Here is a 14803-nt window from a genome sequence, read left to right on the forward strand (position 1 = left end):
TTCTGTTTTACAAATATTTAATAGCAGGATATAAACTATCACAATTTATATTAATGTATGTTAACATATACAATTCAGCAGACAAGAAATAGAGCCAAAGAACCCATTTTAGTTCATTTGACTCTAATTTTTAACTCATATCTATATCTATATAAATATATATATGGCAAGTACTTACAAATAAAATAAGAAATCCCTAACCCAAATCTTTGATCAGGATTGATTTTTTTTTTTTTTTGAGACGGTGTCTTGCGCTGACACCAGGCTGAAGGGCAGTGGCGCCATCTCAGCTCACTGCAAGCTCCGCCTCCCAGGTTCACGCCATTCTCCTGCCTCAGCCTCCCGAGTAGCTGGGACTACAGGCGTCCGCCACCACGCCCGGCTAATTTTTTTGGTATTTTTAGTAGAGACAGGGTTTCACTGTGTCAGCCAGGATAGTCTCGATCTCCTGACCTTGTGTTCCACCTGCCTCGGCCTCCCAAAGTGCTGGGATTACAGGCATGAGCCACCGCGCCTGGCCAGGATTGATTTTTAATTCAAGGGTTTGAATTTTTTTTTTTTTTTTGAGACAGGGTCTTGCTCTGTCACCCAGGCTGGAATGCAGTGGCAGGGACATGGCTCATTATAGCTCAACCTCCTGGGCTCGAGCAATCCTCCCACCTCAACCTTCATAGTAGCTGAGACTACAGGAATGCACCACCACACCCGGCTAATTCTTTTGATTTTTTGGTAGAGACAGGGTCTCACTATGTTGCCCAGGCTGGTGTCAAACTCCTGTGCTCAAGCAGTCCTCCCACCGTGGCCTTTCAAAGTACTGAGATTACAGGTGTGAGACACCCTGGCCAGCCGGCTGTGAAATTTTTCTAGCAGTGTATGCAGACATTTTAAGATACTAAATTGTTCATCTCTATCTGCTGAAATGAAGCTGGCACTTACCTCAGTAAATAACAAATATCTCTCAAGAAAAAATAAATTTGAAGGGTTAAGATTTGAAATGATTTACAACTGTGTTGTATTCATACTTAAAGCTTTATAGTATGGTGACCCCATTAAAAAAAAAAAAAAAAAACTTCAGACAGCTAATACCTAAATTTAACTCTTTAAAAAAGCCAGGTGAAGGAAAGAATGACGAAATAATAAAGAAAGGATCTAGCTGGGCACAGCGGCTCATGCCTGTAATCCCAGCACTTTGGGAGGCCAGGGTGGGCTTATCACCTGAGGACAGGAGTTCAAGACCAGCCTGGACATCATGGTGAAACTCCATCTCTACCAAAAATACAAAAATTAGGCAGGTGTGGTGGCACATGCCTGTAATCCCAGCTACTTGGGAGACTGAGGCAGGAGAATCGCTTGAACCCAGGAGGCGGAGGTTGCAGTGAGCCGAGATCATGCCACTGCACTCCACCCTGGGCAACAGAACAAGACTCTGTCTCAATTTAAAAAAAAAAAAAAAAAAAAAAGGATCTGCCCAATCAGTGGATCACAAGCTCAGCTCTGAGTTCTGAGTTTCACAGTAGCCAAAACAACATCCTTAAAAAACAAACAAGGAAAAATCTTTATCAGCTATTCAGAAAGACATTTTCCTTGTAGCACAGTTTAAGACACCATTTTTGCATGTGTATTAATTATAGTTTTAAATTGATAGCCCAGATTTTTAAACAGCAGCAGCTTGCTCTGCCAGCACACAAGGAATATGTCCCTTTGACATGACTCCAAATTTAAAACTCAGTTGGATTTGGAAAAACCATTTGGAAGAGAAAATGAAAATCAAGTAGCTATTATCTAAAGGTCCATCTTTACTTTGTCCTTGAGGTGTTTTTCTTTTCTTTTTTCTTTTTTTTTTTTTTTTTGAGAAAGACTCTGTCGTCCAGGCTGGAGTGCAGTGGCATGGTCTTGGCTCACTGCAACCTCTACCTCCCAGGTTCAAGCAATTCTCCTGCCTCAGCCTCCCGAGTAGCTGGGACTACAGGTAGCTGTCACCACACTCGGCTAATTTTTTGTATTTTCAGTAGAGACGAGGTTTTACCACGTTGGCCAGGATGGTCTCAAACTCCTGACCTCAGATGATCCACCCACCTTGGTCTCCCAAAGTGCTGGGATTACAGGTGTGAGCCACCCACGCCCGGCTATCTTTACTTTTTTAAAAGCACTGTTCACAGAAGGCAGGCAACAGAGCAAAGCTATTAGGAAGGGTGAGCTTTGCAATTAGGCAAAAGTTCTGAATTCAAGTTCTGTCTCCAATCTTACAGGTGACCCTGGAATTCTTTAATCCCAAATTTACTAGTCTGGAAAATGACAATAGTCTGCATACTTACCTTACAAAGTTGTTATCAGAATGCATGTCAATACTTAATAAAGTGCATCACAAAAGCATTCACTGAATTGAGCAAGCATTTATAATTTAAACTTCACTAAAATAGTTATTTTTAAAATATATGTGTATATATCTATTAATTTACATAAAAACTCACCAAATCCAAGCCTGGTAAATTGAAAATAGCTTATTTCCCAACAAACTGCTTTAATTATCACTGCTAAATAAAATAACCTATTTTCTGAGAGAGCAGGAAAATTAATGAGACAAGTGTCAAAATAAGTAACTGCTGTGAAATGAAGTATGTGTACCTTTTAAGGCATTTGTGCAAGAACACCTGCTTATGTCAAATTTACTCCTCAAAGACCGTTTTAAAATTTAACTTTAGAAAGTCACTTTGGCCGGGCACGGTGACTCACGCTTATAATCCCAGCACTTTGGGAGGCTGAGGTGGGTGGATCACAAAGTCAGGAGTTCAAGACCAGCCTGGCCAATACAGTGAAATCCCGTCTCTACTACTACAAAAATTAGCTGGGCGTGGTAGCATGCGCCTGTAGTCCCAGCTACTTGGGAAGCTGAGGCAGAAGAAGAGCTTGAACCCAGGAGGTGGAGGTTTCAGTGAGCCGAGATCGCGCCACTGCACTCCAGCCCGGGCAACAGAGGGAGACTCTGTCTCAAAAAAAAAAAAAAAAAAAAAAAAAAGTCACCTTCCGGGGGAGCGCGATGGTTCACGCCTGTAAAGTAATCCCAACACTTTGGGAGGCCGAGGCTGGCGGATCACTTGAGGTCAAGGGTTCAAGATCAGACTGGCCAATGTGATGAAACCCCGTTCTCTACCAAAAAACACAAAGATTAGCCAGGCATTGTGGTGCATGCCTGTAATCCCAGCTACTCAGGAGGCTGAGGCACCAGAATGGCTTGAACCCGGGAAGTGGAGGTTGTGTTAAGCTGAGATCGTGACACCACACTCCAGCCTGGGAGACAGAGCGAGACTGTCTCCAAAAAAAAAAGTAAACTAGTCTTGATATGCAAAGTAAACTAAAAGATTCTTTATCCTGAAGCTCTCAACAATGTCATTTGCCCATGCCAGTATTTTCCAAGAAACATGCTGTGTTCTGAGGCCTCATATGATGAGCCCATCAGTATGTTGAATAAATGAATAAATAGTTACTGTTCCCGACGTGATAAAAGATCTCTTCTTTTGGGCCGGGCATGGTGGCTCACATCTGTAATCCCAGCACTTTGGGAGACTGAGGTGGGAGGATCGCTTGAGCCCAGGAGTTTGAGACTAGCCTGGGCAACACAGCGAGATCCCATCTCTATAAAAATAAATTAATGTATTTTTAAAAATTTAAAAGATCCCTTCTTAGCCGGGCACGGTGGCTCACACATGTAATCTCAGCACTTTGGGAGGCCAAGGCAGGTGGATCACGAGGTCCGGAGTTCAAGACCAGCCTGGCCAACACGGTGAAACCCTATCTTCACTAAAAATACAAAAATTATCCAAGCATGGTGGTCGGCGCCTGTAATCCCAGCTATTCAGGGGGCTGAGACAGGAGAATCACTTGAACCCAGGAAGTGGAGGTTGCAGTGAGCCAAGATCATGCCACTGCACTCCAGCCTGGGTGACAGAGTGAGACTCTATCTCAAAAAATAAATAAATCAGCTGGGTGCGGTGGCTCACGCCTGTAATCCCAGCACTTTGGGAAGCCGAGGCAGGCGGATCACAAGGTCAGGAGATCGAGACCACGGTGAAACCCCATCTCTACTAAAAATACAAAAAATTAGCTGGGCGCGGTTGTGGGTGCCTGTAGTCCCGGCTATTCGGGAGGCTGAGCCAGGAGAATGGCGGGAACCTGGGAGGCGGAGCTGGCAGTGAGCTGAGATCGCGCCACTGCACTCCAGCCTGGGCGACAGAGCGAGACTCCGTCTCAAAAAAATAAATAAATAAAATAAATAAATAAATAAATAAATCAATAACTATGATCTCTAAGGACTATGTATGGAAATGAGATCAAAATACAAGCAGCAATTCTCAAAAGCATAGAACCTATACAATGAGAAAACTTCCTAGGCTCTGTCTGCTAAACAAGGTTCAGCATAACCAGTTATATGATGGATCACACTCTTCCAAGTACACCATAATATAATTATGTATACTTCTTACACACACACACACACACACACACACACACACACACAATGTGCTGTGCCATGCCACAAAACAAAAACCCCAAAAACCACCAAAAGGATTAAATAAGAAGGAAATTCTAACACACAGATGAACCTGATAATATTCTGCATTCCAGCCTGGGCAACAGAGCAAGATTCTGCCTCAAAAAAAAAAAGAAAGAAAGAAAAAGAAAAAGTTTGGGACCACTGAACTATATACATACACTTAAAAATGGTTAAGGCTGGGTGCGGTGGCTCACGCCTGTCATCCTAGCACTTTGGGAGGTCAAGGCAGGTGGATCACGAGGTCAGGAGATTGAGTCTATCCTGGCCTACACGGTGAAACCCCGTCTCTACTAAAAATACAAATATTAGCTGGGCGTGGTGGTGTGTGCCTGTAGTCCCAGCTACTCGGGAGGCTGAGGCAGAAGAATCGCTTGAACCCAGGAGGCGGAGGTTGCAATGAGCCGAGATTGTGCCACTGCACTCCAGACGTGGTGGTGTTCACCTGTAGTCACAGCTACTTGGGAGGCTGAGGTGGGAGGATGTCTTGACCCTAGGACACGGAGGTTACAGTGAGTCAAAACCATACCACTGCACTCCAGCCTGGGCAACAAAGTGACATCCCATCCCTCCTCCCAAAAACAAAAAGGTTAAAATGGTGATTTTTGTGTTAAGTATATATTACCACAATTTAACAAAACACAAAAACACTATAAGGAACCACTCTAAAGAAAGGCATTCACGGTGTAAATGGCAGCCACAAATTTATTCTTCATAAAGGAACAAATTCATCTTACAAGATTTTCTTTCTCTCTCTCTCTCTCTCTCTCTCTCTCTCTTTCTTTCTTTCTTTCTTTCAGATGGAGTTGTGCTCTGTCACCCAGGCTGGAGAGCAGTGGCAAGATCTCAGTACACTGCAACTTCCGCCTTGCGGGTTCAAGTGATTCTCATGCCTCAGCCTCCCAAGCAGCTAGGATTACACGCACCTGTCACCACTCCCAGCTAATGTTTGTATTTTTAGTAGAGACATGTTTTTTTGTTTGTTTGTTTTCCTCAAGACATAGTCTTTTTCTATCGCCCAGGCTGGAGTGGAATGGCGTGATCTTGGCTCACTGCAACCTCAACCTCCTCGGTTCAAGTGATTCTCCTGCCTCAGCCTCCCAAGTAGCTGGGATTATAGGCGTGTGCCACCACACCTGGCTAATTCTTTTGTTGTTGTATTTTTAGTAGAGACAGGGTTTCACCATGTTGGCCAGGCTGGTCTCCAACTCCTGATCTCGTGATCCACCTGCCTCAGCCTCCCAAAGTGCTGGAATTACAGGTGCACGCCACCACGCCCGGCTAATTTTTTGTATTTTTAGTAGAGACGGGTTTCACCATGTTGGCTAGGCTGGTCTGGAACTCCCGACCTCAAGTGATTCATGGCCTCCCAAAGTGCTGGGAGTTCAGGAGTGAGCCACCACACCCGGCCAAACAAACATTTTTTTTAATGCTTACCATGGAGAAAAAAGAAGAAAGAAAATGAACAGGAGGAAGGAGTGAAACTATTGAATCTTGCAGGGTCTATTTGTCTGCCCTTTCCTCATATGGATATAATACATGCCATCATCCTCCGTCAAATTATTTCACAGATGAGATCATGTAATTTAAGTGCAATAAAGTCTAATGCCAAAGCCAGTTACTAATTTTAGTTCACTTCCAATACCTTATTTATTTTCTTGAAACCAATTACTGTCTGAAAACTCAATCTCGATAAAATTCTGCTCACGTCATGTATGTGTTATAGTCAACAGTAAGAGCTAAATATCTAGATATAACAAATTATAATGAACCATACATAGAAAGCATACATTCTCAGGTTTCATTAATCAAACTGTCAAGCTCTGGCCAGGCATGGTGGCTAACGCCTGTAATCCCAGCATTTTGGGAGGCTGAGGCAGGTAGATCACCCGAGGTCAGGAGTTCCAGACCAGCCTGGCCAACATATAGTAAAAACCCCTTCTCTACTAAAAAATACAAAAATTTGCTGGGCATGGTGGTGCACGCCTGTAGTCCCAGCTACTTAGGAACCTAAAACAGGAGAATCGCTTGAACCAGCGAGGTAGAGGTGGAGACTGCAATGAGCACTCTAGCCTGGGTGAGAGAGCGAGACTCTATCTCAACAAAACAAAACAAAAACAATGTAACAGTCACAGGGGAAAAATCCCACAGAGGAACAAGTCCTTGCCCTTGCAATTCATATTCTCCAGAGTTCTTGGAGATTAACATTGTAATCAATATTACTAGTAAAATTTTCACTTCCTCAATTTCCCAAAAGTCTTTACAATAGTATCTTTATGACTACTATTTCTTGAGTGTCTACTACATGCCAGACAGCAACCTAAGCACTTAAACTCTATCCTCACAACAGCTCTTAGAAGTGAAACATATTCTATTATCATCAACTCCATTTTTAAAAATAGGGGCCAGGCGCGGTAGCTTAGGCCTGTAATCCCAGCATTTGAGAGGCTGAGGTGGGCAGATCACTTCAGGTCAGGAGTTGGGAGACCAGCCTGGCCAACATGGTGAAACCCTGTCTCTACTAAAAACGCAAAATAAGCCGGGTGTGTGGTGGCAGGCGCTTGTAATCCCAGTTACTTAGGAGGCTGAGGCAGGAAAATCGCTTGAACCCGGGAAGCGGAGGTTGCGGTGAGCCAAGATCACGCCACTACACTCCAGCCTGAGCAACAAGAGCAAAACTCTGTCTAAAAACAAAAAAACAGGGAAACACACAAAGATTAAGTGAAATGCCCAAGGTCGCACAGCCAGGAAATGGCAAGGGCCAGGATTGGAATCCAGGCAGTCAGACTTCAAACTTGTGTCGCTAGTCATAGCTATAAACCCTCTCCTCAATTTATAAATTTGTCTTCCCTCTCATGATATACATTTTAAGTATATTAGTTCTTTAAAAATCCTACACAGAGTTTTGGCCAGGCACAGTGGCTCACACCTGTAATCCCAGCACTTTGGGAGGCTGAGGTAGGTGGATCACTTGAGGTCAGCAGTTTGAGACCAGCCTGGCCAACGTGGTGAAACCCCATCTACTAAAAACACAAAAATTAGCCGGGTGTGGTGGCACATGTCTGTAATCCCAGCTACTCAGGAGACTGAGGCAGGAGAATCACTTGAACCTGGGAAGTGGGGACTGCAGTGAGCCGAGATCGCGCCACTGCACTTTAGCCTGTGCAACAGAGGGAGACTCCTTCTCAAAAAAAAAAAAATCCTATAGAGTTTTTACTCAAGTTACAACCAAAGAAGAATGAGTCAATCCTCCAACAACTCTGACAGTTCCTGGCAATATTGAACTTTCTCTTACATTCTCAGTAGGCCAAAGTGGTAAAAAGCAAATGAGTACTGCCAGAAACAGGCACGGAATACCAAAACAAGAATTTTACAAGGAAAAAAAAAGGAAGAGGAGAAAACAAACAGGAAGACGGCAGGGAAAGTTCCAGAACAAAAGGACAACAGTAAAGGGCGACAGGGGAAGAATGGAGAATGAAGAATTATCAAGACAATAAATACCTTCACCTCTTCCAATGACGTAGCCACACAATTTTTACAGGATACACACATCCTCGGTTGGGCGCCATGGCTCATGCCTGTAATCTCAGCACTTTGGGAGGCGAAGGCGGGCAGATCACCTGAGGTCAGGAGTTTGAGATCAACCTGGCCAACATGGTGAAACCCCGTCTCTACTAAAAATACAAAAATTAGCCGGGTGTGGTGATGGGTGCCTGTAGACCCAGCTACTTAGGAGACTGAGGCAGGAGAATCGCTTGAACCCAGGAGGCGGAGGTTGCAGTGAGCCCAGATCGCGCCACTGCACTCCAGCCTGGGTGACAAGAGCAAGACTCTGTCTAAATAATCATAATAATAATAAAATACAATACAATTAAAAAAAAACACATCCTCTAAGACACTAAGGCGTTTCGCTTCCCCAGGTAGGTAGCCCCGATACACTTTAGTTAAATGAGTATGAGTCTTCATAGAGCTATGCTGCCAGTTTAAGCCTACTGTTTCCCAGGTATCTCAACTTTACAATTAGAATAAGCAACTGATTAGGTGTATTTTCTATTTTCCTTCAATTATAACAATGAATAAGCTTCACTCAGTAAATGAACTGGGTGCAGTGGCTCATGCCTGTAATCTCAGCACTTTGGGAGGCCAAGGCGGGTGGATCACTTGAGGTCAGGAGTTGGAGACCAGCCTGGCCAACTTGGTGAAACCCCATCTCTACAAAAAAATACAAAAAAATTAGCTGGGCATGGTGGCACATGCCTGTAATCCCAGCTATGCGCGAGGCTGAGGCACAAGAATCACTTGAGCCCAGGACTCCGAGGTTGCAGAGAGCTGAGATGGCGCCACTGCACTCCAGCCTGTGCCACAGAGTGAGACTCCGTCTCAAATAAATAAATACATACATACATACATACTTTCCCTTAGACTGACATAAAAATGATTTGACATCCATCTATTTAAGCCAGTGGTAAGACAATTTCATGTTAATTATACCACCCCAGTTATGAAGCATACTGCAAAAACTCATGTTTATATAAAACATTCATGTCCTCAATAAAGAATGAAACAATGGTAGAAATGAATTAGGTGAAATGCAATGCAAATAGCTGGTAACCAGTAATAACAGAAAAGGTTAAGTGTTTAGTAATTGTTCAGTGTTCAGCTCCTTTAGATAATAATAACCTGTCCACCTATGGGTCATCGAACATGCTAGAATATAGCAGGACAGTCAGTGGCCATGGAAGTTGGGGTCCCCTAAGGAGTGTGTACAACTCGCCTAAGGGTGTAGGCTGGGGAAAGGAGGGGGGTCATTAACTGTAAACTAAAACCATTCCTCCCACCTAATTTGCGGTTATTTTCCCCAGAAAGAAATACGTTATAATTTTAAGAATCTAAAAATCGCCAGGTGCGGTGTCTCAAGCCAGTAACCCCACAGCACTTTGGGAGGCTGAGGCAGGTGGATCACGAGGTCAGGAGTTCGAGACCAGCCTGGCCAGCGTTATGAAACCCTATGTCTACTAAAAATACAAGATTAGCCAGGCGTGGTGGTGCATGCCTGTAATCCCAGCTACTCAGGAGGCTGAGTCAGGAGAATCACTTGAACTCAGGAGGCAGAGGTTGCAGTGAGCCAAGATTGCACCCCTACACTCCATCCTAGGCGATAGAGTGAGATTGTGTCTCAAAAAAAAAAAAAAAAACCCACCAGCCAGGAGCGGTGGCTCACGCCTGTAATCCCAGCACTTTGGGAGGCCAAGGCAGGCGGATCACCTGAGGTCAGGAGTTCGAGACCAGCCTGACCAACACAGAGAAATCCCGTCTCTACTAAAAATACAAAATTAGCCGGGCGTGGTGGCGCATGCCTGTAATCCCAGCTACTCGGGAGCCTGAGGCAGGAGAATCACTCGAACCCGGGCGGGGGTGGGTTAGGTTGCAGCAAGCCGAGATTGTGCCATTGCACTCCAGCCTGGGCGACAGAGGTAAACTCCATCAAAAAAAAAAAAGAAAGAAAGAAAGAAAAAACCTAAAAATCTTTCTCAGTAAGAATTGCTCTCAACCCCATCCGGCAAAAAGAACCCCCAAAGCCTACATTTAAATGCCAGTCTCTGTAGTCATATTTGAGTAAGCTGAATTGTTGGAGGGGCATGTGGCAGAGGAGCGTCAGCACACAATGCTCCCCAACCCCCATACCTCCAAGGACCAAAACTACAAGCTGTGGTCCTATCACTCAAACCTTCTGTGTGGTGGGTGTGGCAGACTTTGGGCATCTGAAGAAGATAATGTAACAAACGCCCGTGCTGCGACTAAATTAATAAATCAGAGTGGGGAAAAAGTCAAACTTCCATAGATTTCCCATTTTATTCCACACTTAAACCATGACCCCTTTTTAAACCGGAGATTTACGAAACTTTTAACTTCTAATCATGGCTAACAGGAATTCTCAACTCTCAGCCAGTTTTCTGAGCAATCTACGGTCAGTCGTCCAAATTATTTTTGATTCTTTAAGATCTAATTTTATTTTATTTTTATTTTCTATTTTTATTTTTATTTTTTTGAGACAGTCTCGCTCTGTCACCCAGGCTGGAGTGTAGTGGTGAGATCTTATCTCACTGCAACCTCCGCCTCCTGAGTTCAAGAGATTCCCCTGCCTCAGCCTCCCCAAGTAGCTGAAACTACAGACGCACGCCACCACACCCGGCTACTTTTTCTATTTTTAGTAGAGATGGGGTTTCGCCATGTTGGCCAGGCTGGTCTCGAACTCCTAACTTCAGGTGTTCCACCCACCTCGGCCTCCCAAAGTGCTCGGATTACAGGTGTGAGCCACCGCACCCGGCCAAGATCTAATTTTAAAGTAAGGAAAAGCGGCCGGGCGCGGTGGCTCAAGCCTGTAATCCCAGCACTTTGGGAGGCCGAGACGGGCGGATCACGAGGTCAGGAGATCGAGACCATCCTGGGTAACACAGTGAAACCCCGTCTCTACTAAAAATACAAAAACTTAGCCGGGCGAGGTGGCAGGCGCCTGTAGTCCCAGCTACTCGGGAGGCTGAGGCAGGAGAATGGCGTGAACCCGGGAGGCGGAGCTTGCAGTGAGCTGAGATCCGGCCACTGCACTCCAGCCTGGGTGACAGAGCGAGACTCCGTCTCAAAAAAAAAAAAAAAAAAAAAAAAAAAAAAGTAAGGAAAAGCAAACATCTCCGATAAATTTCCCTCCCTTCATTTTGCACCATTGTGAATGGTTCTCAAAGGGCTGTCCGGGGAGCAGCCACCATCACCACCACCGGGGGAGCTAATCAAAATGCAAATTCTCGGGCAACTCCCCAGACGTGCAGAATCAGCCTGGGAAGTAGGACCCAGCAAGCAGAGTCTGCACATGCCAGCGCTCCTGGGAACGCCCAGGCGCGGCGGTTTCAGAACCTCGGCTTAAGGGTTGAGTCACACCGGCCAGGTTCGTGTGCTAGGTAAGCAAGAGTACAGAACTCTCCAACTTCTCTAGACTTGTTCCGCTCCATAGAATAGAATTACAGACTTGTCACAAGGATTAAATAAGAAAAATACTGTACATCGAAAGTGCTCAAGAGCCATGGGGGGCAAGGAAGACATTCAAATGTAAGCAGCATTGTTACCACAGGCAAGGCACTAGGACGATGCCAAACTGGAAGGGGAAGTGGAGGGAGCAACACAAAGGAGGAAAAGGCTTGTCCCTGCCCCTATGAGCTCAACACCCAGTGACTAGGCCAGATGCAGAGGAAAATAAAACTGCCCTTAGCCGGGCGTAGTGGAGCGCGCCTGTACCCAGCTACTCAGGAGTCTGAGGCAGGAGAATCGCTTGAACCCAGGAGGCGGAGGTTGCAGTGAGCCGAGATTGCGCCATTGCACTCCAGCCTGGGCAACGAGAGTGAAACTCCGTTTCAAAAAAAAAGAAAAGAGAAAATAAAGGTACCCTGCGAGGAAGGACACACAGGTTGATTGGGAGATTAATAAGAAACAAACTCTGACCATACAATATAAGACCTCAGGACGGGAGCAGTGGCTCACGCCTGTAATCCCAGCACTTTCCGAGGCCAAGGCAGGCGGATCACCTGAGGTCAGGAGTTCAAGACCAGCCTGGCAAACATGGCAAAACCCCGTCTCTATTAAAAATACAAAAATCAGCCAGGTGTGGTGGCAGGCCCCTGTAATCCCAGCTACTCGGGAGGCTGAGGCAGGAAAATCGCTTGAACCCGGGAGGCGGAGGTTGCAGTGAGCCAAGATCGCGCCACTGCACTCCAGACTGGGGGACAGAGCGAAACTCTAACAACAACAAAAAAACAAAAGAGAGAGAGAGAGAAAAGACCTTAAGGAAGCGGCTGCATATGAGCAAGATTGATTTCCATAGCCTGAAAAACGTCATTCCAGCCAAAAGGCCAAGATCCCAAGAAGCAGGAGAAACGAAAGCCAAGGCAGCAGCCCCCGAAAAATCCTGTAGCAGGAAATAAAATCGGTCATCCCACACCATAGGCCTCAGCCTGGGGAGAAGACCCCGCCTCCGCAGGGCACTCTACCTGCACATTCTCATTTGCAAACTAACTTCCCCTTTTGTTCCCTGAAGGACTGGAGACTTCTCCTCTGCACTGTTGGCTGATCAAGCCATTGTCTGCCGCAAAGTTGAATTTAAAAGAGATGAGGCCCAGCGTGGTGGCTCAAGCCTGTACTCCCACCACTTTGGGAGGCTAAGTGGGAGGATCACCAGAAGCCAGGAGTTCCCAACCAGCCTAGGCAACACAAGAAGATCCCATCTCTAAAGAAATATTAAAAATTAGCCAGGCGTGACCCAGGGCGGTGGCTCACGCCTGTAATCCCAGTTCTTTGGTGGCAGGCCGAGGGGGGCCGACTGCTTTGAGCTCAGGAGTTTGAGCCCAGCCTGGCCAACATGGTGAAACTCCATCTCTACTAAAAATACAAAAATTATCCCGGCGTGGCGGCGCACGCCTGTAATCCCAGCTACTTAGGAGGCTGAGGCAGGAGAATGGCTTGAACCGGGGAGGCAGAGGTTGCAATGAGCCAAGATCACGCCACTGCACTTCAGTCTGGGCCACAGAGCAAGACTCCATCTCAAAAAATAAAAATAAAAAAATAGAAAATAAAAATCAGCCGGACATGATGGCATGTGCCTGTAGTCCCAGCCACTGGGGAGGCTGAGGCAGGAGGATCGCTGGAGCTCAGGTGTTGAAGGCTGCAATGAGCTATGATTGTGCCACTGCGCGCTTCAGCCGCGGCAACACAGAGAGACCCTGTTTCTAAAAAAAAAAAGAAAACTAAGCTGAACGCGATGGCTCACACCTGTAATCCTAGCACTTTGGGAGGCCAAGGTGGGAGGATCGCTTGAGCCTAGGAGTTCAGGACCAGCCTGGGCAACATAGTGAGAACGCGTCTCCACAAATAATTTATTTTTTTTTTTTTTAAAAAAGGAGGAGGTCAGTAGTCGGCAAGAGCTGCGCATCCGCAAGAGTGGACACTACTCCAACAGCACCCCACCTCTGAACATCCCCAGCCGCAAATCAGTGCAAATCCATAACCTAGGGAGGACAAAATTCGCTACACGAAAAGGCAAAAGTTGGATTAAGAAAAAGTGGAGGAGCCAGGGAGCGGCAAGAAGACAGCTTTTTCCATTTCATTTTCCTTCTTCCTCTGCACTCCCGTCGTCTGGGTGCTGGCCGAACCCAGACGGCTTAATTTTCATGGCCTAAGGCTGAGGTTTTCCTTCCGGTCATTGTGTTTATTTCCCCCAAAGAACAGGCCCCGCGGGGCAGGCGCGCCGAGCCGGCCCGGGACAAAGCCCACTGCGGGCTCCACCTGGGAGCGGGGCGGGGCGGGGGACTGCGCTCCCGCTCCCCCGCCCGCCGCAGTTACCAGGCAACGCGCGGCCCCGCCCCCGCGCCGGTCGGCCAATCCCGCGCGTCTGCTGCCCCGGCGCAGGAGCCCCAGATACACCAGGCGAGCGCGACCCCACGGCGGCTCGGGCCTGGCACCGCGCGCGCCCCCGCACCGCCTAGCCGGCCAATCAGCGCGGCGGGGCATGCGCAGCCAGCGGGGCCGCTCGCTCGCTCGTGCGCGGGACCGCACGCGCGAGGCGCCCCCCCACCCCACGCCGGTTGGCGCGCGCGCCCCTCCCCCACGCGCACCGAGGCGCGCGCGTGCCACTGTCGTCCCCCGCGACCGCGTCCGTGCCGCCCCACCCCCATCGCCTGGTTTCGGCCACTGCCAAGGCCGGCGGGGCTGGAGACCCGGCGAGGCGGTGGGGGTGGGGGTAGGGGGAGGCGGCAAGGGTGCCCCCCAAGGCCCCACACCGCGCGCGGCGTGCCGCGGCTCCCAGGCCCCTATCCCTGCAGCCCCTGGCGGGGCAAAGTCTCCAATAAAGGCCCCCGCTCGCAATGGCCCCCCGAGGCGGGGGCAGGGGGCACGGGGATGAGGCGAGAGGGACTCACCCGAGTGCGGCCGCCTCCAGGCAGCGCCGGGGCCGGGGGTGCCGAGGGGAGGCGAGTGTGGGCCGCGCGCGCGCTGCGGCCGCAGCGGAGCAGCCTCGGCTGAGGGGAGCTGGCGAGCGGGAGGGAGGCGAGAGGGGGCGAGGGGCCCGTGCGTGTCGGCCGCGCTCCTGTCACCGCCGCATGGCCGCCCCGCAGGCAGGGCCTCGCTCGGCGCCTTGATCCGATCACTGGGGGACAGAGGCAGAGGCCGGGGTGACCGCGGCAGGCGGGCGGCCGCGGCTGGAGAGCGCGTGCG

General features: G+C 48.0%; 2 protein-coding genes across 6 annotated transcripts in view; one reads left to right on the forward strand and one right to left on the reverse strand.

Annotated features, from left to right (window-relative positions):
* The window catches only part of GTF2I (general transcription factor IIi), a 114353-nt gene that overhangs the window by 92135 nt on the left and 7415 nt on the right, over positions 1 to 14803 (reverse strand). For 4 of the 5 annotated variants that reach the window (XM_050783633.1, XM_050783631.1, XM_050783632.1 and 1 more), the window contains exon 1: positions 14509 to 14621. The exons of the other annotated variant lie outside the window; for it this stretch is intronic. The gene's annotated coding sequence lies outside the window, so the exon portion shown is untranslated. Of the gene's footprint in view, positions 1 to 14508; positions 14622 to 14803 lie in introns of those variants that run through there. 5 annotated transcript variants of the gene reach the window in all.
* ABHD11 (abhydrolase domain containing 11) overlaps positions 1 to 14803 on the forward strand; it is a 997569-nt gene that overhangs the window by 50301 nt on the left and 932465 nt on the right. The window lies entirely within an intron of this gene.

The sequence above is a fragment of the Macaca thibetana genome, chromosome 3, assembly GCF_024542745.1.
Source record: "Macaca thibetana thibetana isolate TM-01 chromosome 3, ASM2454274v1, whole genome shotgun sequence".
Lineage (NCBI taxonomy): Eukaryota > Metazoa > Chordata > Mammalia > Primates > Cercopithecidae > Macaca > Macaca thibetana.